Genomic DNA, 27253 nt, shown 5'->3' on the forward strand with positions numbered 1-27253 from the left:
GTCTTCAGTCTTTCCCAGCATCAGGATCTTTTCCAGTGAGTCAGTTCTTTGCATCAGATGGCCAAAGTATTGGAGCTTCAGCTTCAGCATCAATCCTTCCAATGAATATTCAGGACTGATTTCCTTTAGGATTGACTGGTTAGATCTTCTTGTCATCCAAGGGACTCTCAAGAGTCTTCTTCAGCACCACAGTTCAAAAGCATCAGTTCTTCAGTGGTCAGCTTTCTTTGTGATCCAGCTCTCACATCCATACATGACTTCTGGAAAAACCATAGCTTTGACTAGACAGACCTTTGTCGGTACAGTAATGTCTCTGCTTTTTGATATGCTATCTAGGTTTGTCATAGCTTTTTTTCCCAAAGAGCATGCATCTTTTGATTTCATGGCTGCATCCACCATCTGCAGTGATTTTGGAGCCCAAGAAAATAAAAGTCTGTCATAGTTTCCATTGTGTCCCTATCTATTTGCCATGAAGTGATGGACCGGATGCCATGATTTTAATTTTTTGAATGTTCAGTTTTAAGCCAGCAAATGCTGTATGTTTTGGAGTCCTTTTTTTTTTTATTTTTAAACTTTACAATATTGTATTGGTTTTGCCAAATATCTAAATGAATCTGCCACAGGTATACGCATGTTCCCCATCCTGAACCCTCCTCCCTCCTCCCTCCCCATACCATCCCTCTGGGTTGTCCCAGTGCACCAGCCCCAAGCATCCAGTATCGTGCATCGAACCTGGACTGGCGACTCATTTCATATATGATATTATACATATTTCAATGCCATTCTCCCAAATCATCCCACTCTCTCCCTCTCCCACAGAGTCCAAAAGACTGTTCTATACATCAGTGTCTCTTTTGCTGTCTCGTATACAGGGTTATTGTTACCATCTTTCTAAATTCCACATATATGCGTTAGTATACTGTATAGGTGTTTTTCTTTCTGGCTTACTTCACTCTCTATAATAGGCTCCAGTTTTATCCACCTCATTAGAACTGATTCAAATGTATTCTTTTTAATGGCTGAGTAATACTCCATTGTGTATATGTACCATAGCTTTCTTATCCATTCATCTGCTGATGGACATCTAGCAAATGAAGCAACTGACAAACAACTAATCTCAAAAATATACAAGCAACTTCTACAGCTTAATTTCAGAAAAATAAATGACCCAATCAAAAAATGGGCCAAAGAACTAGAGACATTTCTCCAAAGAAGACATACAGATGGATAACAAACACATGAAAAGATGCTCAACATCACTCATTATCAGAGAAATGCAAATCAAAACCACTATGAGATACCATTTCACGCCAGTCAGAATGGCTGCGATCCAAAAGTCTACAAGCAATAAATGCTGGAGAGGGTGTGGAGAAAGGGGAACCCTCTTACACTGTTGGTGGGAATGCAAACCAGTACAGCCACTATGGAGAACAGTGTGGAGATTGCTTAAAAAACTGGAAATAGGACTGCCTTATGATCCAGCAATCCCACTGCTGGGCATACACACTGAGGAAACCAGAATTGAAAGAGACACGTGTACCCCAATGTTCATCGCAGCACTGTTTATAATAGCCGGGACATGTTTTGGAGTCTTAATTTCTCATTAAATTTTGCATTTCAAGAGCCATCTCATTTAGCACCCTGCTTTCCATTCCTTTAGATCCAATAGTTGTTCAGTTTCAAAAATGTAGATAAACATGTATGTTGTGAAATGATGACCACATTCAAGCTAATTAACACATCTGTCATGTCACTTGTTTGCATGTTTTTTTTTCCTCTGGTGAGAACACTTCAAATACACTCTCCTAGCAAAGTACAATATACTCTATAACTGTTTCACCAGGCTGTACTTAGATCTCTACAATTTCTTCATCCTGCAGAACTGAATTTTTGTTTCATTTGAACAATTGAACAATCACTATTCTGCCCTGTTTTGTGATTTGGACTTTAGTAGTTTCCACATATAATTGAGATAATTAATACAGTGTTTTCCTTTCTGTGTTGGCTTATTTCACTTAGCATAGTGCCCTTAGGGTTCATTCGTGTTGTCCAAATGGAAGGCTTCTTTATGACGGCTGAATAGTATTCATTCATATATATCACATTTTTAAATCTGTTTATGCTAGACACCAGGGCAACAATAGTGAGATATCACCTCAGATTTCTAGATGCTTAAATAAAAATATATATTTACATAAATGGTGATAAAAGAATTGAAATTACCCTGTATTGCTGATGGGAGTATAAAAAATATATCTAGATAGGAAAACAAATTGGCTTTTACTTATAAAACTTTATCTACCCATTTAGGGGAAAAAAAGTAAACACAAAACAATGAAAATTCTGAACTTCTAAGATACCCCTTCTCTCTGAATTCCTCCAGTGATCTATGGTTATCTTCTATTGTATGCAAATATTGTTTTTAAGTCAAAGATAAGGAAACAGGTGAATCTCAGGGTTATTCTGAGACGCCTAGTGCCCATATCCCAGGGTATTATGAAGATAAACTCCAGTAATATATGAGGGGCTTCCTTGATGGTGCTAGTGGTAAGAAATCCGCCTGGCAATACAGTAAACGCAGGAGGCGAGGGTTCGATATCAGGGTCGGAAAGATCCCCTGGAGAAGGAAGTACCAACCCACTCCAGTATTCTTGCCTGGGAAATCCCATGGGCAGAGGAGCATGGCGGAGTACAGTCTTATGGAGTTGAAAAAGTTGGACACAACTGAGCTGCTGGGCACACAGTATTAAACAGTGCACAGTAACCTATTTTCAAACACATAGCAGATGCTCAGTAATTGTTGCTGTAGTGACTATATACATATGTTGTCCTATTAGAGACTCATGTTACAGCCTTTATCAGCCTTCTATAAACTGTAAAATGCCAGCCAAACGTGATCTTTCAAGGCCACGATGGTGGTCATTAGTGGAACTCAGAGTAGTTGTGCCAAGATAAGGGAGTTGGTATGAGGGGTTTGGGTGTGTTCTGCCTGCTTGCTTGCTTTCAGTGACACTAAAAACGGGTCTGGGGGCTGCATCGGCACAAAGAAGAAACTGGATAAAGATGCCAGATCATGGGTCCCTCTCCAGACCTGCAGTCAATTTCCTCCACAGGTCCTGGAATGCTTTGTCTGCATGTTTAAATTTGAGAGGAAAGATTTACATAAGTGCTTATCACTCTAGGTTTACAGTGAAGATGATGTGGTGAGATTTAATAACTATAACCTGTGTCCCCTCTCCCAGATCCTGTTGGCCTGGGCGGGAGGCTGTTTTTCTGAAATGAAGTAGAGTTGACCGTCGGTATTGTATTTGATTCAGGTGTGCAGTGTAGTTTCAGTTGAACATAATTTACACAAATTACTAGTAAATTTGTTTTAATTAGCTGCTCTGGGCAGTTCCAGGGTGAAACCAGGGTTACTGAAGAGGGCTGTCAGATATTTTTGTGGTGAATTGAGTTCAGTCTTTAGTTGAAGAAAAGGTAATAGTCTGTGTGGGCTTCCCAGGTGACTCAGTAGTAGAGAATCCGCCTTTCAGTGCAGGATGCGTGGTTGATGGCTGGGTGGGGAAGATCCTCTGGAGAAGGAAATGGCAACCCACTCCAGTATTCTTGCCTGGAGAATCCCATGGACAGAGGAGCCTGGCGGGCTACAGTCCATTGCATGGGGTCAGCAAGAGTCCGGCACGACTGAGCTGCTGGAAAACGACAGTAGTCTGTGTGGGCGGGGCGGGTTCATGCAGCCCAAGCTCCCCTCTGATGCCGCAGGGTGAGTGGTCGAGTATGTGTAAACAGGGCAGGAGAAACTCGTGTTCTGGTCTCCACGGAGGTACTTGTGTTGTCCTGACTCAGTCAGGTGGCCTTTCCTGCATTTCAAGGTCTTTCTGCCTCTGAGTGTGGGGGAAACATGTGAACGGGTTGTGCTGACGCCATTAGAAATACGCAGGTGTGATTTCTCTACGTAGTATCGCTGGAGAAAGAAACTTCGGAATGGAGGAGGAAGAGGAAGAAACTCCCGTAAGTATTGTGACCCAGGTTGGTGGCTGTATCACCTTTTATTGCAGAAATCCCATGTGTTTAGAACTTGCAAACACTTACTTATGTAAATCCAGTGGGCCTGCCCATCAGATTTGTTTTCAGTACTTTTCTTCCTAGTGATAGCCAAGGGTAGATCTTTTCAACATTTCTCTCTTATCCACCACCTTCTCTCCATTGTCTCCATCCAGGCTCCCTATATGACATGACGGATTCCTGCCATGATGTGCAAATGTTAAAACCGTTCCCTTTTTGGTACAGATGAACCTGTTTTCAGGGCAGGAATAGGGACGCAGATGTAGAGAACGACGTGTGGATGTGGGGGAAGGAGAGGATGTGACGAGTTGGGAAATTACCATTGACGCATGTGTGTGTTCAGTTACTAAGTAATGTCTGACTTTTTGGGATCCCACAGGCTGCAGCTCTCCAGGCTTCCTTTTCCTTCACTATCTCCTGGAGTTTTCTCAGATGCTCAAATATATACTATTATGTAAAATAGGTAGCTAGTAGGAAGCTGCTGTATAGCATAGGGAGCTCAGCTCGGTGCTCTGGGATGACGTAGAAGGGTTGAGGGGGAGACTCAAGAGGGAGGGAATATATGTGTGTGTGTGTGTTATATATATATATATATATATATATAGCTGATTCACACTGTTGTACAGCAGAAACTAACAAAACATTGTAAAGCAATTGGACTCCATCCACTCCAGAAAAAAAAGTAATAGATTATAAAATTTCTTAAAAAAAAAGTTCTCTTTTTGTCTTTCAAATCAACGTGGGGAAGTGTTGATATAAAAAATTCCCACCGAATATGCGGTTGGGTCCTGGGATGTCACTGACGAAGTACAGTATGTAGTTTAGGTTCTGTCTGGAGGCTGCATGGGTCTGTGTAGACAAGCATTATGAAAATGCACCAATAAAGCAGATGGCTATGCTGTCCAGAACCTAGAGTTCTGAAAAAGAAACAGAGCTCTCAGTTGCCTCAAGGAAAGATTTCCTATTTAAAATACACAAGGGTACAGGATACAAGAGTTAATATGTGGCTTTAAATGTGCTTAACCCTGATCTCATGACTAAATTAATGGGTTTTTTAAATTTGTTTTTTGTTTGCTTGTTTTTTTGTAAAACCAACGCAGCAGTGATAAGCCCTGCGTACATGGGGCAGGTGATATCAATTTGTCCCATCATAGCTGATGTTCATTTTGTGTATTTGGCTTAGAAGCCTGTCTGCCAGATTCCTCGAAAAGCTAAAAATTTTACAATTATCATTAATAGAGTGCTGGTGGGATTTACCGAGAGATGTGCATGAACCATCGCATTTAATCTGAAAAGTTCCCCATCTAGTTGATGTCCCTTTACCAATAGATTGCTGTGGGAAATGACACCTCTAGGTTTCGTTCAGTCTTTTATTGGTAAACATTCTGTAAATTTCTTATTCCACAGTCGTGTCACAGTTTTTCTCCTCTTTATTACTTTTTGTATCTTCAAGAAAAGAAAACAAAGAGTCCTATAGTATGTGTTCAGGTATCTTAAAATGCCACAATACAACCAGCACAAAAGAGAAATGAGATCATTTCAAGGAACTAGGGGTTTATGGATGCAAAGAAAATCTTCACAATGTTTCATCTCATCCTTCTCATCTCTTGAGTTGACCTCATCTTTCATTCTAGATCATTCTAGAGACTCATAAAATACTGTTGCCCATATCTTAAAGTCAAATAGTCATTCCTTAATTTGATAGAGTTCCTTATTTTTGGAAATAGAGTTAAGGATCTCTGAATTAGAAATGCTTCCTGTGTATTTTAAAGTATCTGTCAGGAAATGGTATTTAGGGAATACTTTTCTGTAACATACAGTGTCCTCTCTTCTGTGAACACAGTTCAGGGTTGGAAATTGTAGAATCCCCAGGGTGATTCCCGTTCCTTTTTTAAATAGGTCTTGATGTCTGGAAGCTGAACCTGATCACCTTTTCTGAGCAAAGGAGATAGCAGTCATCACCCAGGTAGGTGGGAATGAATGAAGCATGTGGCACAGGTGTGAGTTCAAAGAGGGGGAAGGAAGCTTAGTTTTTAAGTGAGGATTGGGAAGCTCTGCTTCAGTGGAAATTCCTTTGAGAATTTATTTATCAACGTTTACATCTCCTGCATCACAGAGGTGCATCTTCTGAAAAAGATGTGCAGGGAGTAGGGGTGGAGCCATGGCAGGGCTTTGTTGTTGCTTTAAATATTATCTGAACTGACATTAGCTGTGGAGTCTGATATTGGAAGAGGGACTGTTCTGTGTGGGGCTGCTGAAGCAGTTTAAGCCATGCTGTCAACGGTTGATGAGTGCCTCTTGCGTTTATGTTTCTTGGGTGGTTCTGGTGGCCACTCTGATCCAAGCTGCTCTTGGGTTGTGTGCTGCACCATTAGAGGAACTGGGTTCAGGTCCTTGTGAGTCTCTGCTGTGTTCCCTTTGTGCCTGTGTGAAGTTCTGGGCTGAAGGAAAGGACGGAAAGGGGAAGGTTGTCAAAACCCCAAGGGGTAAGGACAGGGGAAGGAGGGAGAGCTGGTCTGTGCTACGGTTGCGGTGCCAGCTCCCAGCTTGCCGGAACTTGGAACTTATGTGAGTGGGCGTCATTACAATGGGATTTGAGCCTGGTGGTCTGGAGCCCCAGGATGGTGGAGGGAGGAGCCAGGGGCTGCAGGTGCTGGCCCTGGGAGGGGCTGGTGTGGGCGGAGTCCTGTGTGCACTGTTCAGTGTGCGGAGGGGTCTCTGATAGGAAAGGCTGGGTGGTGTTCTTACCAGGGTGAAGTCTGCTCAGGCGAGGGTGCAGTTGGACTGTATGTTAACATCCTGAGTGATGGGGGTGGGGAGAAGTGGGGAGAGCTGCTCATTGAGGCCTCAGGCCACACTGCACCTGGATGAGGTGTTTAGGGACCAGATAAAGACACTCCTCAAAGTAAAAGGTGACTATGTGGTGTTCAAAGGTAAACTTAACACACGTTCAAGTTTCCAAGAGTTAATTCTAATTCTCACAGCCTCAGATCAAAGGTGGTTTTGGAGCACTTCGCCTGCAGGGGTTGGGGGAGAAGTTTTCTAGAGAAGACACCACATCAAAGCAAGGATGATACTTGACAATATCTTAACCAGAAAGCTTGGTTTTGGAAAGCCCGTTTGGCTGTGCGTTGGTTGATCTTAATTTATAGTCTCAGATTAAAATGTCTTGACTCTGGATTAAGTTTGCTTAAATAGGTTCCCAAAGCATTAGTCGTTCATGCGTGCATGCTAAGTTGCTTCAGTCGAGTCCAACTCTTTGCAACTCCATGGACCAGAGCCCATCAGGCTCCTCTGTCCATGGGATTCTCCAGGCAAGAATACTGGAGTGGGTTGCCATGCCCTCAATCGGGATTTTCCCGACCCAGGGATCAAACCGGAGTCTCTTGTCTCCTGCATTGGCAGGCAGGTTCTTTACCACTAGTGCTACCTGGGAAGCCCATCCTCAGCCTGATGACCTCCTTGTTTAGTTACTTTAACACTGGAAATGCAGTAGGGGGGACATTATACTTTTCATCCATTTGCAAGGTAAGTCAGCAATTGTTCGATTAATGTAGAAATCTAGTCACATGGGAGCAACAGTTTCATGCCCCAAACCACCAGGTAATCCACATATGTACAGATCGAAGATCCACAGTCTGTGATAGCAGGAGAAGAGCACACGCAAACATGGAAATACATAACTAGGAAATGTTTCCGTAAAGTCATTTTATTCATAAGTACCATGAAATATGGTATACTGATGTCAGTTGGAATGCAAGAGATTCGTTTCTGCCGGTGTGGAAAATACCACCTTCCTATATCATTGGTTATGGATGGCAAGTTGATTGATAGAAAGTTTGATTTAACGATATGTATGTCAGTATTGAACCATGTACATAATATTCTGGGCTTCCCTGGTGGCTCTGCAGTAAAGAATCCACCTGCCAATGCAGGAGATGTGGGTCTAATCCCTGGGTTGGGAAGATCCCCTGGAGGAGGAAATGGCAACCCACTCCAGTATTCTTTGCTGAAAAATCACACAGACAGAGGAGCCTGACAGGCTACAGTCCATAGGGTCGCAAAGAGTTAGGCATGACTTAGGGACTGAACAACAACAACATAATATTTTAGTGTTTGTGTATGTGGGTATGTAATTTAAATGACACATTTCATAGCCAGGAGGATATACTTGGAACTGAGGATGTTACATCTGGAAATAAAGCTTTAATTGCTTCCAGAGGTGGTTGATAAGTGGGCATTTTTACTTAACTTTTATTGTTTAAATATTTAATAATTTTGTCTTTTATAATGTTTATTATTTTATAGTTTGATCCTATATGTAGTTTTTTTTTTTATCACTGCTGTACATAAGACCACACATTTAACAGTTTAAGAAAATTTCTACAGTTCATATGTTAGAAATCCTGTTCTTTTGGCTGAACTTGCTGTTCAGGGTTTTTCAAGGTCAAAACTCAGGGTGTCATAAGGCCTAAGTTCTTATCCTCAACTTCCGGGGGACAGTCCACTGCCAGGACCGTTCAGGTGCTAGGCAGAGCCCATTACTTCCTGGTGGCTTCCATGCGAGCCCTCATGCTCACATCTTACATCCTGTATCCTCAAGAGAGAGAAGAGATACAGTGTGTCATTGTTTTACTCTTTTCTTCCCTCAAATCCTTTACTGTGTATTCAGTTGAAGGGATGGTCACAAGGATTTTAGGTGAATAAGGTAATTTGTTACGTAGGTATGTAATTTGTCTTAAGGACTCAAGTTAGAAACTGTTCACTATTGGGTTATGATTTGAATGCAAATCATGGAATTAGTGAAGAGGAGAAAAAAAGGAGTGCCCCTCACGCCGCCTCTGCAACTGCCATCAGCTCACCTCCATCCCTCTCCTCTGTCATTCTCTGTTCCTCAGTGTGACCCCAGTGTCCTCACCTGCATGATGTTTATCTCTAGAACTAATTCTTCCCCACCTAGGCTTCTTTATTGTCCTCCCACATGCATCCTGTGCATTTTAGACCTCCGTCCCATTGAAACCTCCATCCCCCTGATTCCAGAGCTCTAAGCCCAGCCCTCCTCCATTCCAAACCCTTCATCCTTCATGTCTTCCTTTTCCCTTGCCCTTTATTCTCCCCACTCTCTAGTGACTTCCACCCATTTCTTGTGTTGTAATGTATGTCCAGTGCTCAATGCTCCAGCCATCAGGTATCAAGGTTTCGTTGTGACCCTGCATCCATTTCCCCCAACCCTATCATAGTTCAGTTGCTCAGTCGTGTCCGACTCTTTGCGACCCCATGAATCGCAGCACACCAGGCCTCCCTGTCCATCACCAACTCCCGGAGTTTACCCAGACTCATGTCCATTGAGTCAGTGATGCCATCCAGCCATCTCATCCTCTGTTGTCCCCTTCTCCTCCTGCCCCCAATCCCTTCCAGCATGAGAGTCTTTTCCAATGAGTCAACTCTTCACATGAGGTGGCCAAAGTACTGGAGTTTCAGCTTTAGCATCATTCCTTCCAAAGAAATTCCAGGGCTGATCTCCTTCAGAATGGACTGGTTGGATCTCCTTGCAGTCCAATGGACTCTCAAGAGTCTTCTCCAACATCACAGTTCAAAAGCATCAATTCTTTGGCGGTCAGCTTTCTTTATAGTCCAACTCTAACATCCATACATGACCACAGGAAAAACCATAGCCTTGACTAGACAGACCTTTGTTGACAAAGTAATGTCTCTGCTTTTGAATATGCTATCTAAGTTGGTCATAACTTTCCTCCCAAGGAGTATCTTTTTTTTAATATAAATTTATTTATTTTAATTGGAGGCTAATTACTTTACCATATTGTATTGGTTTTGCCATACATCAGCATGAATCCACCACGGGTGTACATGTGTTCCCCATCCTGAACCCCTCTCCCACCTCCCTCCCCATATCATCCCTCTGGGTCATCCCAGTGCACTAGCCCCAAGCATCCTGTATCATGCATCAAACCTGGACTGGTGATCTGTTTCACATATGATAATATACATGTTTCAATGCCATTCTCCCAAATCATCCCACCCTCGACCTCTCCCACAGAGTTCATAAGACTGTTCTACACATCTGTGTCTCTTTTGCTGTCTCACATACAGGGTTATCATTACCATCTTTCTAAATTCCATATATATGTGTTAGTATACTGTATAGGTGTTTTTCTTTCTGGCTTACTTCACTCTGTATAATAGGCTCCAGTTTCATCCACCTCATTAGAACTGATTCAAATATATTCCTTTTAATGGCTGAGTAATACTCCATTGTGTATATGTACCATAGCTTTCTTATCCATTCGTCTGCTGATGGATATCTAGGTTGCTTCCATGTCCTGGCTATTATAAAAACAGTGCTGCGATGAACATTGGGGTACATGTGTCTCTTTCAATTCTGGTTTCCTCGGTGTGTATGCCTAGCAGTGGGATTGCTGGGTCGTTTGGCGGTTCTATTTCCAGTTTTTTAAGGAATCTCCACGCTGTTCTCCATAGTGGCTGTACTAGTTTGCATTCCCACCAACAATGTAAGAGGGTTCCCTTTTCTCCACACCCTCTCCAGCATTTATTGCTTGTAGACTTTTGAATAGCAGCCATTCTGACTGGCGTGAAATGGTACCTCATTGTGGTTTTGATTTGCATTTCTCTGATAATGAGTGATGTTGAGCATCTTTTCATGTGTTTGTTATCCATCTGTATGTCTTCTTTGGAGAAATGTCTCTTTAGTTCTTTGGCCCATTTTTTGATTGGGTCATTTATTTTTCTGGAATTGAGCTGTGTCTTTTAATTTCATGGCTGCAGTCACCATCTGCAGTGATTTTGGAGCCCCCAAAATCAAAGTCAGCCACTCTTTCCACTGTTTCCCCATCTATTTGTCGTGGAGTGATGGGACGGATGCCATGATCTTAGTTTTCTAAATGTTGAGCTTAAGCCAACTTTTTTACTCTTCTCTTTCACTTTCATCAAGAGGCTCTTTAGTTCTTCTTCACTTTCTGCCTTAAGGGTGGTGTCATCTGCATATCTGAGGTTATTGATATTTCTCCTGGCCATCTTGATTCCAGCTTGTGCTTCATCCAGCCCAGTGTTTCTCATGATGTACTATTCCTAACTGCAATTTCTTCTGCAAGCCTTTGGAACAGTTTGAGATGAATAGGTATTAATTATTCTCTAAATTTTGTTATAATTCATCTGTGAAGCTATCTGCTCCTGGACTTTGATTTATTGGAAGTTTTTTATTTTTAAATTTTACATTGGTGTATAGTTGATTTACAATGTCATGTTGGTTTCAGGTGGACATCAAAGTGCTTCAGTTATATATATATGTATAGATATCTATTCTTCTTCAGATTATTTTTCTATGTAGGTTATTACAGAATTTTGGATAGAGTTCCCTAGGCTATACAGTAAGTCTTTATTGATTATCTATTCTACATATACTAGTATGTGTATGTTAATTCCAAACTCCTAAATTATCCCTTCCCCCAGCCTTTCACCTTTGGCAACGATCAGTTTGTTTTCAATTATCTATAAGTCTATTTATGTTTTATTAATGTGTTCATTTGTGTCACTTTTTAGATTCCACATGTAAGTGATATGATATTTGTCTTTTTCCCTCTGACATATTTCATTTAGTATGACAAACTCTTGACCTGTATGCAGGTCAAGAAGCAACAGTTAGAACTGGACATGGAACAACAGATTGGTTCCAAATTGGGAAAGTATTACATCAAGGCTGTATTTTGTCACCCTGCTTATTTAACTTATATGCAGAGGACATCATGAGAAATGCTGGACTGGATGAAGTACAAGCTGGAATTAAGACTGCAGGGAGAGACATCAATAGCCATCATGCAGATGACACCACCATTATGTCAGAAGGTGAAGAAGAAATAAAGAGCCTCTTGATGAAAGTGAAGGAGGAGAATGAAAACTCAACATTCAGAAAACTAAGATCATGGCATCTGGTCCCATCACTTCATGGCCAATAGATGGGGAAACAATGGAAACAGTGAGAGACTATTTTTTTGGGCTCCAAAATCACTGCAGATGGTGATTGCAGCCATGAAATTAAAAGACGCTTGCTCCTTGAAAGAAAAGTTATGACCAACCTAGAAAGCATATTCAAAAGCAGAGACATTACTTTGCCAACAAATGTCCATCTAGTGAAAGCTATGGTTTTTCCAGTAGTCATGTATGGATCTGAGACTTTTGGACTATAAAGAAAGCTGAGCGCTGAAGAATTGATGTTTTTGAACTGTGGTGTTGGAGAAGACTCTTGACAGTCCCTTGGACTGCAAGGAGATCCAACCAGTCCACCCTAAAGGAAATTAGTCCTGAATATTCATTGCAAGGACTGATGCTGAAGCTTAAGCTGCAATAGTTTGGCCACCTGATGCAAAGAACTGACTCATTGGAAAAGACCCTGATGCTGGGAAAGATTGAAGGCAGGAGGAGAAGGGGGCGACAGAGGATGACATGGTTGGATGGCATCATTGACTCAATGGCTGTGAGTTTGAGTAGGCTCCGGGAGTTGGTGATGGACAGGGAAGCCTGGTGTGCTGCAGTCCATGGGGTCACAAAGAGTCGGAGACAACTGAGCAACTGAACTGAACTGATGACAAACTTTGAGTTCACTCATGTTGCTGCAAATGGCATGATTTTAGTCTTTTTATGGCTGAGTAATATTCCATGGTATATATGTACCACATTTTCTTTATCCATTCATCAGTGGACACTTAGGTTACTTCCATGTCCTGACTGTTGTAAATAGTACTGAAGTAGACATTGGGGGTGCATGTGTCTTTCTGAATTACAGTTTTTTTCCAGATACATGCCTAGGAGTGAGTTTGCTGGATCATATGGTAGCTCTATTTTTAATTTTTTAAGGAATGTTCCTACTGTTCTCCATAGTGGCTGCACCAGTTTACTTTCCTATCAGTGGTGTAGGAGAGTTCCCATTACTCCACACCATCTCTAGTGTTTGTAGACTTTTTGATGATGGCCTTTCTGATTGGTGTGAAGTGATAATTCATTGCAGATTTGACGCATTTCTCTCATAATTAGTGATGCTAAAGATGCTAAGCATCTTTTCATGTGCCTCTTACCCATCTGTATGTCTTCCTTGGAGATATGTCTATTTAGGTATTCTACCCATGTTTTGATTGGGTGGTGGTGTTTTTTTTTGTTTGTTTGTTTGTTTTTTTTTTGAGCTGCATGAGCTATTTGTATATTTTGGAGATTAATCCCTTTTCAGTTGCTTCATTTGTAAATATTTTCTCCCATTCTGGGTTGTCTTTTCATCTTGTTTATGGTCTCCTTTGTTTTGCAAAAGCTCAAGTTTAATTAGGCTCCATTTGTTTATTTCTGTTTTTATAATATTTTTCTTACTCTAGGAGGTGGTTATAAAAGATGTTCTGTGATTTATGTCAGGGTGTTCTTTCTGTATTTTCCTCTTAAGAATTTTATAGAATCTGGCCTTACATTTAGGTCTTTAATCATTTTTTAGTTTATTTCTGTGTATGGTGTTAGAGAATGCTCTAATTTCATTGTTTTACATGTAGCTCTCTAGTTTTCCCCACATACTTACTGAAGAGACTGTCCTTTCTTCATTGTATATTCTTGACTCTTTTGTCATAGAATAGGTGACCATATGTGTGTAGGTTTATCTCCGGGGTTTCTATCCTGTTCAATTGATCTATATATTTCTATTTTTGTATCAGTACCATAATGTCTTACTTATGGTAGCTTTGTAGTAAGTTTGAAGTCAGGGAGTCGGATTCCTCCAACTCCATTTTTCTTTCTCAATATCGCTTTGGCTGTTTGGGGTCTTTTGTGTTTCTATTCAAATAGTAAAATTTTTTCTTCTAATTCTGTGAAAAGTGCCATTGGTAATTTGATAGGGATTGCATTGAATCTTTGGGTAGTATAGTCATTTTCACAGTATTGATTCTTCCAATCCAAGAACATGGTATATCTCTCCAACTGTGTCATCTTTTATTTCTTTCATTCAGTATCTTACAGTTTTCTAAGTACAAGTCTTTGCCTCATTAGGTAGGTTTATTCCTAGTTATTTTATTATTTTTGTTGCAGTGATAAATAGGATTATTTCCTTTGTATCTCTTCCTGATCTTTCGTTGTTAGTTAGTTATCCATTTTAAATATAGCAATGTGTACACGTGGATTCCAGACTCCTTATTTATCCCTTCCCTCTGCCCTTCTCACATGGTAATCAAAAGTTCTTTCTCTAAATTTGTGAGTCTTTTTCTGTTTTGTATATTAAGTTTACCTGTATCATTCTTTTCAGATCCACATATAAGCAATATCATACAATATTTCTCTTTCTCTGTCTGACTTATTCATTCAGTATGACAATCTCTAGGTCAGTCCATGTTGTGCAAGTGGCATTATTATTAACAACTGAGTAATAGTCCAAGGTACATATATACCACATTCTCTTCATCTGTTCCTCTGCTGATGGACATTTAGGTTGCTCCCAAGTCTTGGCTATTGTAAACACTGCTGCAGTGAACACTGGGGTGCACGTGTCTTTTCAGATCATGTTTTTCTCCAGATATATGCTCAGGAGTGGATTTTCAGGGTAATATGGTAGCTCTATATTTTTTAGTTTTTTAGGAATCCCTATATTATTTTCAATAGTGGCTGTACAATTTACATTCCCACCAACAGTGTTGGAGGGTTCCCTTCTCTCTACACCTTCTCCAGCACTTACTGTTTGTGAATTTTTTAAAAATTATTTAGTTAGTTATTTTTGCCTGTGTTGGGTCTTCATTACTGCGTGGGCTTTTCTCTAGTTGAGGTGAGCTGGGGCTACTCTTCGTTGTGGTGCTCAGCCTTGTTGCGGAGCAAGGGGCTCCAGAGCGCAGACTCAGTAGTTGTGGTACACGAACTTAGTTGCCCCATGGCATATGGGATCTTCCTGGACCAGGGATTGAATGCATCTCCCTTGCATTAGCAGGTGGGTTCTTAACCGCTGGGCCACCAGAGAAGTCTGTTTGTGGATTTTTTGATAATAGCCATTTTGACTGATGTGAGGTGATAAATCTCATGATAGTTTTGATTTCCATTTCTCTAGTAGTTAGCGATTTTGAACATCTTTTCATGTGCCTCTTGGCCATGTGAGTGTCTTCTTTGGAAAAATGTCTATTTAGATCTCTGCCCATTTTTTGATTGGGTTGTTTGTTTTGATGATATTGAGCTTCATGAGCTATTCGTAAATTTTGGAGACTAATCCCTTTTTGGTCACAACATTTGCAAATAGTTTCACCCACTCTGTGGATTGTCTTTTTGTTTTGTTTATTGTTTCCTTTGCTGTACAAAAGCTTTTGAGTTTAATTAGGTCCCATTTGTTTATTTTTATTTCCATTATTCTGGGAGTCAGATCTAATAGGTCCTGCTGCAATTTATGTCAGAGAGTGTTCTGCCTGTGTCTTCCTCTAGGAGTTTTATAGTGTCTGGTCTTACATCAAGTTCTTTGATCTATTTTGAGCTTATTTTTGTTTATGGTGTTAAAGAATGAACTAATTTCATTTTTTTAATGTAGCTGTCCAGTTTTCCCAGCACATTTATTGAAGAGACTGTCTTCCCACCGTTGTATATTCTTGCCTCCTTTGTCTTAGATTAACTGACTGTAGGTATGTAGGTTTATTCCTGGGCTTTCTGTCCTGTCCCATCAGATCTACATTTCTATTTTTGTGCCAGTACCATACAATTTAATGACTATAGCTTTTTTGGAAAGTTATTTTATTTATTTTTGGCTCTTCTGGGTCTTCATTGCTGTGTGGGCTTTTCTGTAGTTGAGGCAAAGGCTATTCTCTACTCATGGTGCGTGGGCTTCTCATTGCCATGGCTTCTCTTGTTGTGGGGTATGGTCTTTAGGGCGCTCAGGCTTCAGTAGCTGCAGCACGTGGGCTCAGTAGCTGTGACTCCCTGGCTCTAGAGCACACTCCAGCAGTTGCTGTTCTTGGGTGGTGGTGTTCCATCGCATGTGGGATCTTCCTCATCCAGGGATTGAACCCGTTTCTCCTGCATTGGCAGCCACATTCTTTACCACTGAGCCACCAGGGAAGCCCAGTGATTGTAGCTTTGTACAGTCCGAAGTCAGGGAGCTTGATTCCTCCAGCTCTGTTTTTCTTTCTCAAGATGGCTTTGGCTTTTCAGGGTCTTCTGTCTCCATACAGATTTTAAAATTTCTGTCCTCACTGTTGTGTATGCTGCTGCTGCTAAGTCGCTTCAGTCATGTCCAACTCTGTGCAACCCCATAGACGGCAGCCCACCAGGCTCCCCTGTCCCTGGGGTTCTCCAGGCAAGAACACTGGAGTGGGTTGCCATTTCCTTTTCCAATACTTGAAGTTGTGTATAGTGCCATTCATAATCTGACAGGGATTGCATTGAATCAGTAGATTGCATTGAGTAGTATAGTGATTTTCACAATATTGATTCTTCCAACAAGAATATTGTGTCTTTTCCATTTGTGTCATCTTTGATTTCTTTCATTAGCATCTTATAGTTTTTGGAGTACAGGTCTTTTGTTTCCTTAGGTAGGTTTATTCGTAGATATTTTATTCTTTTTGTTGCTGTGGTAAATGGGATTGTTTCTTGAACTTTTCTTTCTTATCTTTTATTGTTAGTGTATAGAAATGCAACAGATTTCTCTGTAATAATTTTGTAACTTGCCACTTTAGCATATTCATTGATGAGCTCTAGTAGTTTGCTTGTAGCCTCTCTAGTATAATATTTTCTACATATAGTGTCATGTCATCTGCAAACAGTGACAGGTTTTCTTCTTTTCCAGTGTAGATTCCTTTTACTTCCTTTTCTTTTCTGATGGCCATAGCTAGGACTTCCAAAACTATGTTAAATAAAGGTAGTGAGAGTGGACATCCTTATCTTGTTCCTGATCTTAGAGGAAATGCCTTCAGTTTTTCTCCACTGAGTATGATGTTAGCTGAGGTTTCTTGTATATGGCCTTTATTATGTTGAGGTAGGTTCCCTTTTTGCTTACTTTCTAGAGAAGTTTTCTTATATATGGATGTTTACGTTTGTCAAAAGCTTTTTCTGCATCTATTGAAATGATCATTTGGTTTTATTCAATTTCATTTTATTTTTAATCTGTGTCTTTTAGTTTTGATATTTTTTGGCAGAGATTTCATTTTTGAACTTTTTTCTCCTCTATAATTACCTCAAATAAGGGAATTTATGTGTGGTATCTCTGTTTTGCCATGTTATAAAGTGTTTTATTAATTGAAATATAATTGACATAGAAAATTAATTTCAGGAATGCAACACAATGATTCAACAGTTGTATATATTTCAAAGCAATCACCGTAATTAGTGTAGTTTCCATGGGACACCATATAAACTTACAAAATTAATTTTTTATTGAGAACTTTTCCCATTTAGTTTCTTAGTTACTTCCAAATTGGCAGTATGGTAATTTTTACTACAGTCACCTTGCTGTACATTTTATGTCCATTATTTTATAACTAGAAATTTGTTTCTCTTTTCCCCTTTCACCCATTTGACAACCCCCTACCACCATTCCTCTCTGGCAACTGTCTATGAGTTTTGTTAAATTATATAGTGTTTGTCTTTCTCTGACTTACCTCATTGAAACTAATAATACCAAGATCTATCCATGTTGTCACAAATTTCATTTTTTTCTATAAATTTTCTAAAACAGAAAATTTCTATTTTCATTTCTTTTCTATGGCTGACCAATATATGTCTGTACATAAGTGTACTTAGACATTAACACACACATGTATCTTCTTGTAATATATGTGTGTGTACAGATGTCTATTTCAGTGCTGCCTACTTTGTGTGTGTGTATAGATACCACCTGTCGGTGCTGCGTACATCGTTTCCATGTCTTGGCTATTGTAAATAACAGTAAGTCCCCTACATACAAATGAGTTCCATTTGTTTGTCAGTCCAACAAAGTTAGCCTAGGTCCCCAACTAACACAATCAGCTATATGGTACTGTACTGTAAAAGGTTTATAATACTTTTCACACAAATAATACATTTTAAAAAAGCACAAAAAATAAAACAGTTTTCATCATACAGTACAGTACTTTGAAAATTACAGTAGTGCAGAACAGCAGCTGGCCTCGCGTGAACAGGCAAGAAGAGATACTGACTGGAGGAAGGAGAGGAGGTGGGAGGTGGTAGAGCTGAAGGGTCATCAGCAGTATGAGACGGAGGGCCAGCTGCAGTGTCACTCATGCCTGTTGTTGAAGGCTCAGGTTCTGGTTCCTTGCTGGATTCAGTTCTGTCTACATCTTGAAAAAATAAGTGTGTGATGTCTGGATAAAAGCTCTTTTTTTCTCATCATGGATGACACAGTAGGGCTGGATTGCATTCTGTCGGCTGATGCAACCCTTGTGTACCGTTGTACATTTGGTCCTGGGCCTCAAAAACTAACAGTGCCTCCTCAAAGAAAGTCTCCTGGCCATTTCCTGCATGGTGAATCTCTTTGGTTCTTCAGCTGTTTCTTCTTCTCTTGTCTCTCTCCATCCTCTCTCTGGGCCTCCAGTTCCATCAGGTCTTCATGAGCTACTCATGTTGCACAGCACGGAGGTCAGTGAACTTGTCCTTTTGCAGATCCAGCTCCAGCTTCTCACTGAGGGTCACTGAGTTGCTGAAGATCCCTTTGGACTCTTCATCTGCCTTTTCAAATTCACAGTATCACAAACTGTCAGCAAATGTTCTCCCAAACCCTATTCATGGTGCCAGCCATAAACTCACTTCAAGCAAAGTCATTGTCTTTTATGGCCTTGTAGTTGTTATAGTCCTTACAAAATCGTTGCAGTGTTGTTCCTGTTTCATCACTCACCTTTGCTACCTGATGAAAAATGTGATGTAAATAATATTTCTTGAAAGTCGATGTAACTCCCTGGTCTGTAGGTTTGATGAGCAATGTAGTGATAGTATTCAGCAGCAGATGCATTAGTTTGACACTGAGTTGAAAGTTGTCCTTGAATGGTGGGTAGCCTGGAGCATTGTTGAGTAGTAAAAGAATGTTGAATGGGAAATCCTTCTCCAAGCACCTCCAGGATAAAGTGGTGGGAAAACCAGTCCTGGGAAGTGGCCTGTGTAACCCAGGCTTTGGGGTTACTCTTCCACACAACAAGAAGAGAGCCCTTGACTATGTTTTTAAGGGCTCCTGGGCTCTCTGAATGGTAAACTGAGAGAGGCTTCAGCTTCACGATGCCAGAAGCACTGCCACCAAACAGAAGAGTCAGCCTGTCCTTTGCTGCTTTATAGTTTGGCATCACTTTTTCTCCTTTGGTGTAGCTTCGGTCTGGCATCCTCTTCCAGTACAGTCCTGTCTTTCACATTAAAAATCTCTATGGTAAATGCGCCACTTTGTCAGTCATTTCATGAAGCATTTCAGGAAATTCCCAGGCAGCTGCTGTATCTGAACTTGCTGCCTCAACACCTACTTTTACGTCGTGAAGGTTGATGATGGTTCTAGCCTTGAACCCATGAAATCAGCATGGCTGGCATTGAAGCATGCACCCTCTGATTCTTCATCGTGTTCCCTCTTCAGGTCTTCATTCAGGCTTTTAGCTTTCTCTTGGATCAGCATTAAGATGAGCTCGGCTCGACACTAATGCAGATTGTGCAAGCACACACTGAGGAATTTCTCCATCTCCTCCTTAACTTTTCCATAATTTTTAATATTATTGTTGACATCATCAGCACAGAAAAATCCACATGTTCCGTGATCATGTTCTTGTTCTTTAGAATAGTGCCAGTAGTTGAACAGTTCATGTTATAAGAATGAATGATATCTAGTATATTTTTGCCTTGCTTCACTCTAAATTATTTTCATTTTTGTTGCTGTCATTATCCCTTGGCACTTCTTAGCAGTACCAGCTACATTACTGCTGCTTTTACCCTTGCTCCCAGACATCCTGGGCTTGAAATAAAGATGCTGGACTAGTGTCCACTATACAGGACTGTACAGTGAAGTATACATGGACTTAACCAGTTGTAGAGGATGCACCCACTTGACAGGGTACGCCAGACGTGAACAAACTTATGTCATTGACATGTGAACGTACGTTCGCGTCTTTGAAAGCTCGCAACCTGCGGGCTCATATGTAGGGACTTTCTATAATGCTGTAATGAACACGCACATAGGAGTCTCTTTTCAGATAAATACCCAAAGGTGCAGTTGCAGGATTTGTGGTAGTTCTACTCGTATTTTTTTGAGGACTTTTCATGCTGCTCTCCACAGTGGCTGTACCATTTTACATTCCCACCAGCAGTGTGCTCGGACTCTGTTATCCACATTCCTGTCAACAGTTGTCATTTCTTGTCCTTTTGATAATAGCCATTCTGACAGGTGTGAGGTATTATCTCATTGTGGGTTTAATTTGCATTTCACTGATTATTAGTGATGTTGAGTATCTTTTCATGTGCCTATTGGCCATTGTTATGGACATCTATTTTGGAAAACAGACAAACATTTATTTAGATTTCTCCCCATTTTTTTTTAAGCAGGATTGCATTTTTTTTTTAAATTATTGAGCTGTGCCAGTTTTTATATATTTTGGAAAGTACCAAATATTTTATATATTTTGGCTGTTTGGTGGGGAGTCATATATAAGATCATATTTTCTGAAAATAAAATTTTACTTCTTCCTTTCTCTTTTGGATGCCTTTCTATATCCTATTTTCATGTCAGATGACTCTAACTCAGACTTCAGTACTGTCTTTATTTGGAGTGGTGAGCGTGAATACCCATATCTTGTTCCTGATTTTAAAAGAAAAAGCTTTCAGTTTTTCACCACTAGTACAAGGTTACTTGTAGGTGTGTATTATATTGTCTTATCTTGAGGTATGCTCCTTCCGTTCCCACTTTCTTGAAAGCTTTTGTCAGAAGAAGGTATTGAGTTTTGTTAGTTGCTTTTTCTGCATCTATTGAGAAGATCATGTATTTGTATTTCATTCTATACCATTGTTTTTCTGCATCTATTGAAAGATCATGTATTTATTCTTCTACTACCATTGTGTATCACTCTCATCAATAGATAGGTTTAGATTCAGATAGATAGATACATAAATATTGTCATCATCCTTCCATGATAGAAATTCCACTTGATTATGGTGTATGTACTTTTTAATTTGCTCTTACATTTGGTTAGACTTTTGCTGAGACTTTTTGCATTTATAGTCTTCAGACATATCAACCTATAGATTTATTTTCTTGTAGTGTTCCTTATCTCACTTTGGTGTCAGAGTAATTCTGTCATCATCAAAAAGAGCTTGGGAGTGATCCCTTCTCAGTTTTTTGGAAAGAGTTTGAGAATGTTGGGTGTTGATTATTTTTAATGTTTGGCAGAATTCACCAGTGAATCCTTCTGGATTGGGGCATTTCTTTGTCAGGAAGTTTGTCTTTATTGTTTCAATGTATTCATTTATTATTGGTCTATTCAGACTTTCTATTCATGATTCAGTCTTGGTAGGTATCATGCCTACCAATTCTGGGAATTTATTTATTTATTATAACTTATCTAATTTCTTGGTAATTGTTAAAATATGGGTTCCCAGATGGCACTAGTAGTAAAGAACCCACCTGCCAGTGCAGGAGACGTAAGAGACATGGGTTCAATCCTCGGGGTGAGAAGATCCTCTGGAGGAGGGCATGGGAACCCACTCCGTATTCTTGCCTGGAGAATTCCATGAACAGAGGAGCCTGGCTTTTATGGTCCCTTGTATTTCTTTGTCTCCTCTCTCATTTACCAGATATTTTGATTTCTCCTTTTTTCCCCTTTGTTAGTCTAGCTGAAAGTTTATCAGTTTGCTTTATTTTTTAAAACACCAACTCTTAGCTTGATTTTTAACTCTTGTTTTCTAGTCTCTTACTATGTTAGTAGCCCCAATTAGAGAAAGCCCGCTCTGCAACAAAGACCCAGCTCAGTCAAAAATAAATAAAATTTAAAAATTATTTTTAAAAGATTTTTAAAAAGTAGAGCTAATGGATATACACAGAACATTTCATCTAAAGACACCAGAAAACACATTCTTCTTAAGGGCAAAAAAACCATTCCCGAGGATATATCATTCTTGGGCCACAAAGCCAACCTTAACACATTTAAGATTAAAATCCCATGATTGCTTCCCCTTTACAATGATATAGAACTAGAATTCAGTAGGAGAAAAACGGTAACATTTTATAAATACATGGAAATTAAACAACACACTCCTGAATAACCAAGGGGTGAAAGTAGAAATGAAAGAAATTAGTATTTTGAGAGAAATAAAAATACAAAATACCACAATTTAGAGAGTACATCAAAAGTAGTTCTTATGTGCTTACATTAAAAAAAAGTGAGTTTCCAAAGAAAACAACTAATCTTTACACATCAAGGAAGTAGAAAAAAGAGTTAAACAGAAAATTAGGAGAAAAAAGTAAAGAGCAAAGATTAGGGGTTGTTTTTTAAGTTCTAAGTTCTGCTCAAATAGAACTAGAGAGAAGCCCGTGTGCTGCGAGTGAGCCCACACGCTCCAGAGCCCATGCTTCACAGCAGGAGCAGCCTGCACACCTAAACTAGAGAACGCCCCGGTGCCACAACGAGGGGCCCGTTCACAGCACTGAAGACCTGGCACAGCCCCGCCCCTCCTCAAAAAAGTAAGATCCACCTATACGCTTTCTGTGAGACATGCCCTTTGGAGTCAAAGACACAAACAGGTTCAAAGTAAAAGGATGGAACAAGAGATGTCACACGAATAATAAGCAGAAGAGAGCTGGAGTGGTTATACTAATGTTGGTCAAAATAGATTTTCAGACCAAATAATATTGCTAAAGACAAAGAAGGACATTTCATAATGCCCTTGTGTTAGGGTTAGTTGCTCAGTGTATCCAACTCTTTGCCACCCCATAGACTGTAGCCCACCAGGCTCCTCTGTCCACAGGATTCTCCTGGCGAGAATACTGGAAAGTGAAAGTGAAGTCGCTCAGTTGTGTCTGACTCTGTGTGACTCCATGGGCTGTAGTCTGCCAGGCTCCTCCATCCAAGGGATTTTCCAGGCAAGAATACTGGAGTGGGTTGCCATTCCCTTCTCCGGAATCATCTTCACCCAGGGAATGATCCCAGGTCCCCTGCATGCAGGCAGACTCTCTACTGCGTGAGCCACCAGGGAAGCCCCTGAAAGTGTTAGTTGCTCAGTCGTGTCTGACTCTTTGTGACCCATGGACTGTAGCCTGTCAGGCTCCTCTGTCCATGGGATTCTCCTGGCAAGAATACTGGAATGGATAGCCATTCCTTCTCCAGGGGATCTTCCCCACCCTGGGACTGAACCCAGGTCTCCTGAATCACAGGCAGATTCTTTACCATTTGAGCCACCATGGAAGCCGGAGAGACCGTAAGATAAGACTCAAAAAAGTTAAGTTCAAATCACACAAAATGTTCTTTGATCAGAATGGGATTAAGTTAGAAATCAGTAAAACAAAGTGATTGGGGGAAGCCCCAGATATTTAGAAGTTAAAGGCGACACCTGTATGTTATATGAGTCACATTGCTACACAGCAGAGATTGGCACAGTGTTGTAAATCAACTATACTTCAGCAAAAAAATTTTTTGAAATAAAAAAGAATACACTTTTAAATAACTCCAGGGTTAAATCATGGAAAATTAGAAAATATCTTCAGTCAGTTCAGTTGCTCAGTTGTGTCCGACTCTTTGCAACCCCATGGACTGCAGCACGCCAGGCCTCCCTATCCATCACCAACTCCCGGAGTTTACCCAGACTCATGTCCATTGAGTCGGTGATGCCATCCAACCATCTCATTCTCTGTCATTCCCTTCTTCTTCCACCTTCAATCTTTCTCAGCATCAGGGTCTTTTCAAATGAGTCAGCTCTTTGCATCAGGTGGCCAAAGTATTGGAGTTTCAGCTTCAACATCAGTCCTTCCAATGAACACCCAGGACTGATCTCCTTTAGGATGGACTGGTTAGATCAACTGAATATAAATAAAATACAACATATCAAAATTTAAGGAGTAAAGTTAAAGCCGTGTATAGAGGGAATTTATAGTTTTTAAATGCTTATATTAGAAAAGACCTCAAATTGATGAACCTCTATCTTCAAAGGCCCAAAAAGAACAAACTGAACCCAGCTAAGCAGAAGGAAAGAATAAAAACTAGAGCAGAAACCCATTTAATGAGAAAGAGCTGATAGAGAAAATTCAGTGAAATAGATCAAAATTGATTATTTTACATGTTTTCTGAGGTTGGTAAGTGTACTGCAGTTTTGTAGAATAGTTTGTTCTCAGCAAATACGCATCACACCTGCAACCTGTGTTCAGATGACTCAGAAAAAATAATCTGTGTGTCTTCTCCCTCCCCATCAATTTATATGTTGAACACATAACCTCCAGTGTGGTATATTTGCACATGGGGTTTGCATGGGAGTGATTAAAGATTTTTTTCCCAGAGAATAAAAGATAAATCCATTTTTATTTACACTTTATAATAGATAATTAAGAAGCAAAAATAGATGACAGAGAACAACTATGTGGAAGAAAAATTTTAGTCATTCTTTTATGTTTTTATATTTGAGTGTAGTGGATTTACAATGCTGTGTTATTTTCAGGTGGACAGCAGAGTGATTCGGTTATATATTTTATATAGACACACATATATCCATTCTTTTTCAGATTCTTTTCCCATATAGTTTATTACAGAATATTGAGTAGAGTTCCCTGTGCTGCACAGTAGGTCTCTTTTGATGATCTGTTTTACATATAGCAGTGTGTATATGTTAATCCCAAACTAGTAATTTATCCTGCACCCCCTTTCACTTTGGTAACCATAGGTTTGTTTCCGAAGTGTGTGAGTCTGTTTCTGTTTTTAAAATAATTTATTTTGTAACTTTTTTTAGATTACACATATAAGTGATAGCGTATGGTAATTGTCTTTCTCTGAGTTACCTCACTCAGTATGATTATCTCTAGGCCCATCCATATTACTGCAAATGGCATTATTCCATTATTTTTAATGGCTGAGCAATATTCCTTTATATATATATATATGTTGTTATCCAGTCACTCAGTCATGTCCAACTCTGTAACCTCTTGGACTGCAGGACACCAGGCTTCCCTGTCCTTCACTGTCTCCCAGAGTTTGCTCGAACCCATGTCCATCGACTCAGTGATGCCATCCAACCATCTCATCCTCTGTCATCCCCTTCTCCCTGCCTTCAATCTTTCCTAGCATCAGGGTCTTTTCCAATGAGTTGGCTCCCATTTGCAGTCAGTCCAAAGGACTCTCAAGAGTCTTGTCCAGCACCACGTTTGAAGCATTTCTTTGGCACTCAGCCTTCTTTATGGTCCTGTTGTCAGATCCATACGTGACTACTGGAAAAACCGTAGTTTTCACTATACAGATCTCTGTTGGCAAAGTGACGTCTACACTTTTTAATACACTGTCAAGGTTTGTGATAGCATTTCTTCCAAGGAGCAAGCGTCTTTTAATTTCATGGCTGTAGTCACCACCTGCAGTGATTTCGGAGCCCAAGAAAATAAAATCTGCCACTGTTTCCATTGTTTCCCCATCTATTTGCCATGATGTATAGGGAACGGATGCCATGATTTTAGTTTTTTGAATGTTGAATTTTAAGCCAGCTTTGTCACTCTCGTCTTTCACCTTCATCAAAAGGCTCTTTAGTTCTTTGCTTTCTGCCATAAGGGTGGTGTCATCTGCATATCTGAGGTTATTGGTATTTCTCCTGGCAATCTTGATTCCAGCTTGTGCTTCATCAAGCCCAGCATTTCTCATGATGTACATACAAGTTAAATAAGCAGGGTGACAATATACAGTCTTGACGTACTCCTTTCCCAATTTTAAACCAGCCTGTTCCGTGTCCAGTTCTAACTGTTGCTTCTTGACCTGCATATAGGTTTCTCAGGAGGCAGGTCAGGTGGTCTGGTATTCCCATCTCTTTCAGAATTTTCCACAGCTTGTTGTGATCCACACAGTCAAAGGCTTTAGCATAGGCAATGAAGTAGATGTTTTTCTGGAACTCTCTTGCTTTTTCTATGATACAGAGGATGTTGGCAGTTTGACCTCTGGTTCCTCTGCCTTTTCTAAATCCAGCTTGAACATCTGGAAGTTCTCAGTTCACGTACTGTTGAAGCCTAGCTTGAAGGATTTTGAGTATTACTTTGTTAGCATGTGAAATGAGCATAGTTGTGCGGTCTGAACATTTTCTGGCATTGCCTTTCTTTGGGATTGGGATGAAAACTGACCTTTTCCAGTCCTGTGGCCATTGTTTAGTTTTCCAAATTTGCTGGTATATTGAGTGCAGCACTTCAGCAGTAGCATCTTTTAAGATTTGAAATAGTTCAACTGGAGCTCCATCACCTCCACTAGCTTGGTAGTAATGCTTTCTAAGGCCTACTTGACTTCACGCTCCAGGAATGTCTGGCTCTTATAGGTACCACCTCTTCTATATCCATTCTTCTGTCGATGGACACTTTGATTGCTTCCATGTCTTGGCTGTTGTAAATAGTGCTGCTGTGAACACAGAGGTGCATGTATCTTTTCAAATTATACTTTTTCCAGACATATGCCCAGGAGTGGGATTGCAGGATCATTTGGTAGTTTTATTCCTAGTTTTATAAGGGATCTGCATACTGTTCTCCATAGTGGCTGTATCAATTTGCATCCTTGCCTACAATGTCAGAAGGTTCCCTTTTCTCTACATCTATTCCAGCATTTATTGCTTATAGATATTTTGATGATGGCCATTCCGACCAGTGTTAAGTGATACATCATATACTTCACTGTAGTTTTGATTTATATTTCTCTAAAAATGAACGATGTTAAGCATCTTTTCATGTGTTTATTAGCCATCTGTATGTCTTCTTTGGAGAAATGTCTATTTAGATCTTCTGTCCATTTTTTAAAATATTGACCTGCATTAGTTGGAGATTAATCGTTTGGTCCCATTGCTTGCAAATGTCATCTGCAAACAATGACAGTTTTACTACTTCTTTTCCAGTGTGAATTCCTTTTATTTCTTCTGATTGCTGAGGCTAGGACTACCAAAACTATGTTGAATAAAACTGGCTAGAGTGGACATCCTTGACTTGTTCCTGATCTTAGAGGGAATGCTTTCAGTTTTTCACTATTGAGTATGATAATTAGTTGTG

At 40.1% G+C, this 27253-nt stretch overlaps 1 long non-coding RNA gene across 1 annotated transcript in view; it reads left to right on the forward strand.

The window, feature by feature from the left end:
• The first annotated feature begins 2952 nt into the window (after window positions 1–2952).
• Window positions 2953–27253, forward strand: part of LOC129633780 (uncharacterized) — a 29484-nt gene continuing 5183 nt past the window's right edge. Inside the window, exons 1-3 of the long non-coding RNA XR_008705278.1 lie at window positions 2953–3477; window positions 3873–4011; window positions 5965–6031. This is a non-coding gene — a long non-coding RNA (uncharacterized LOC129633780). The remainder of the gene's footprint in view (window positions 3478–3872; window positions 4012–5964; window positions 6032–27253) is intronic.

Source organism: Bubalus kerabau, chromosome 19 (assembly GCF_029407905.1).
Source record: "Bubalus kerabau isolate K-KA32 ecotype Philippines breed swamp buffalo chromosome 19, PCC_UOA_SB_1v2, whole genome shotgun sequence".
NCBI classification, from domain to species: domain Eukaryota; kingdom Metazoa; phylum Chordata; class Mammalia; order Artiodactyla; family Bovidae; genus Bubalus; species Bubalus kerabau.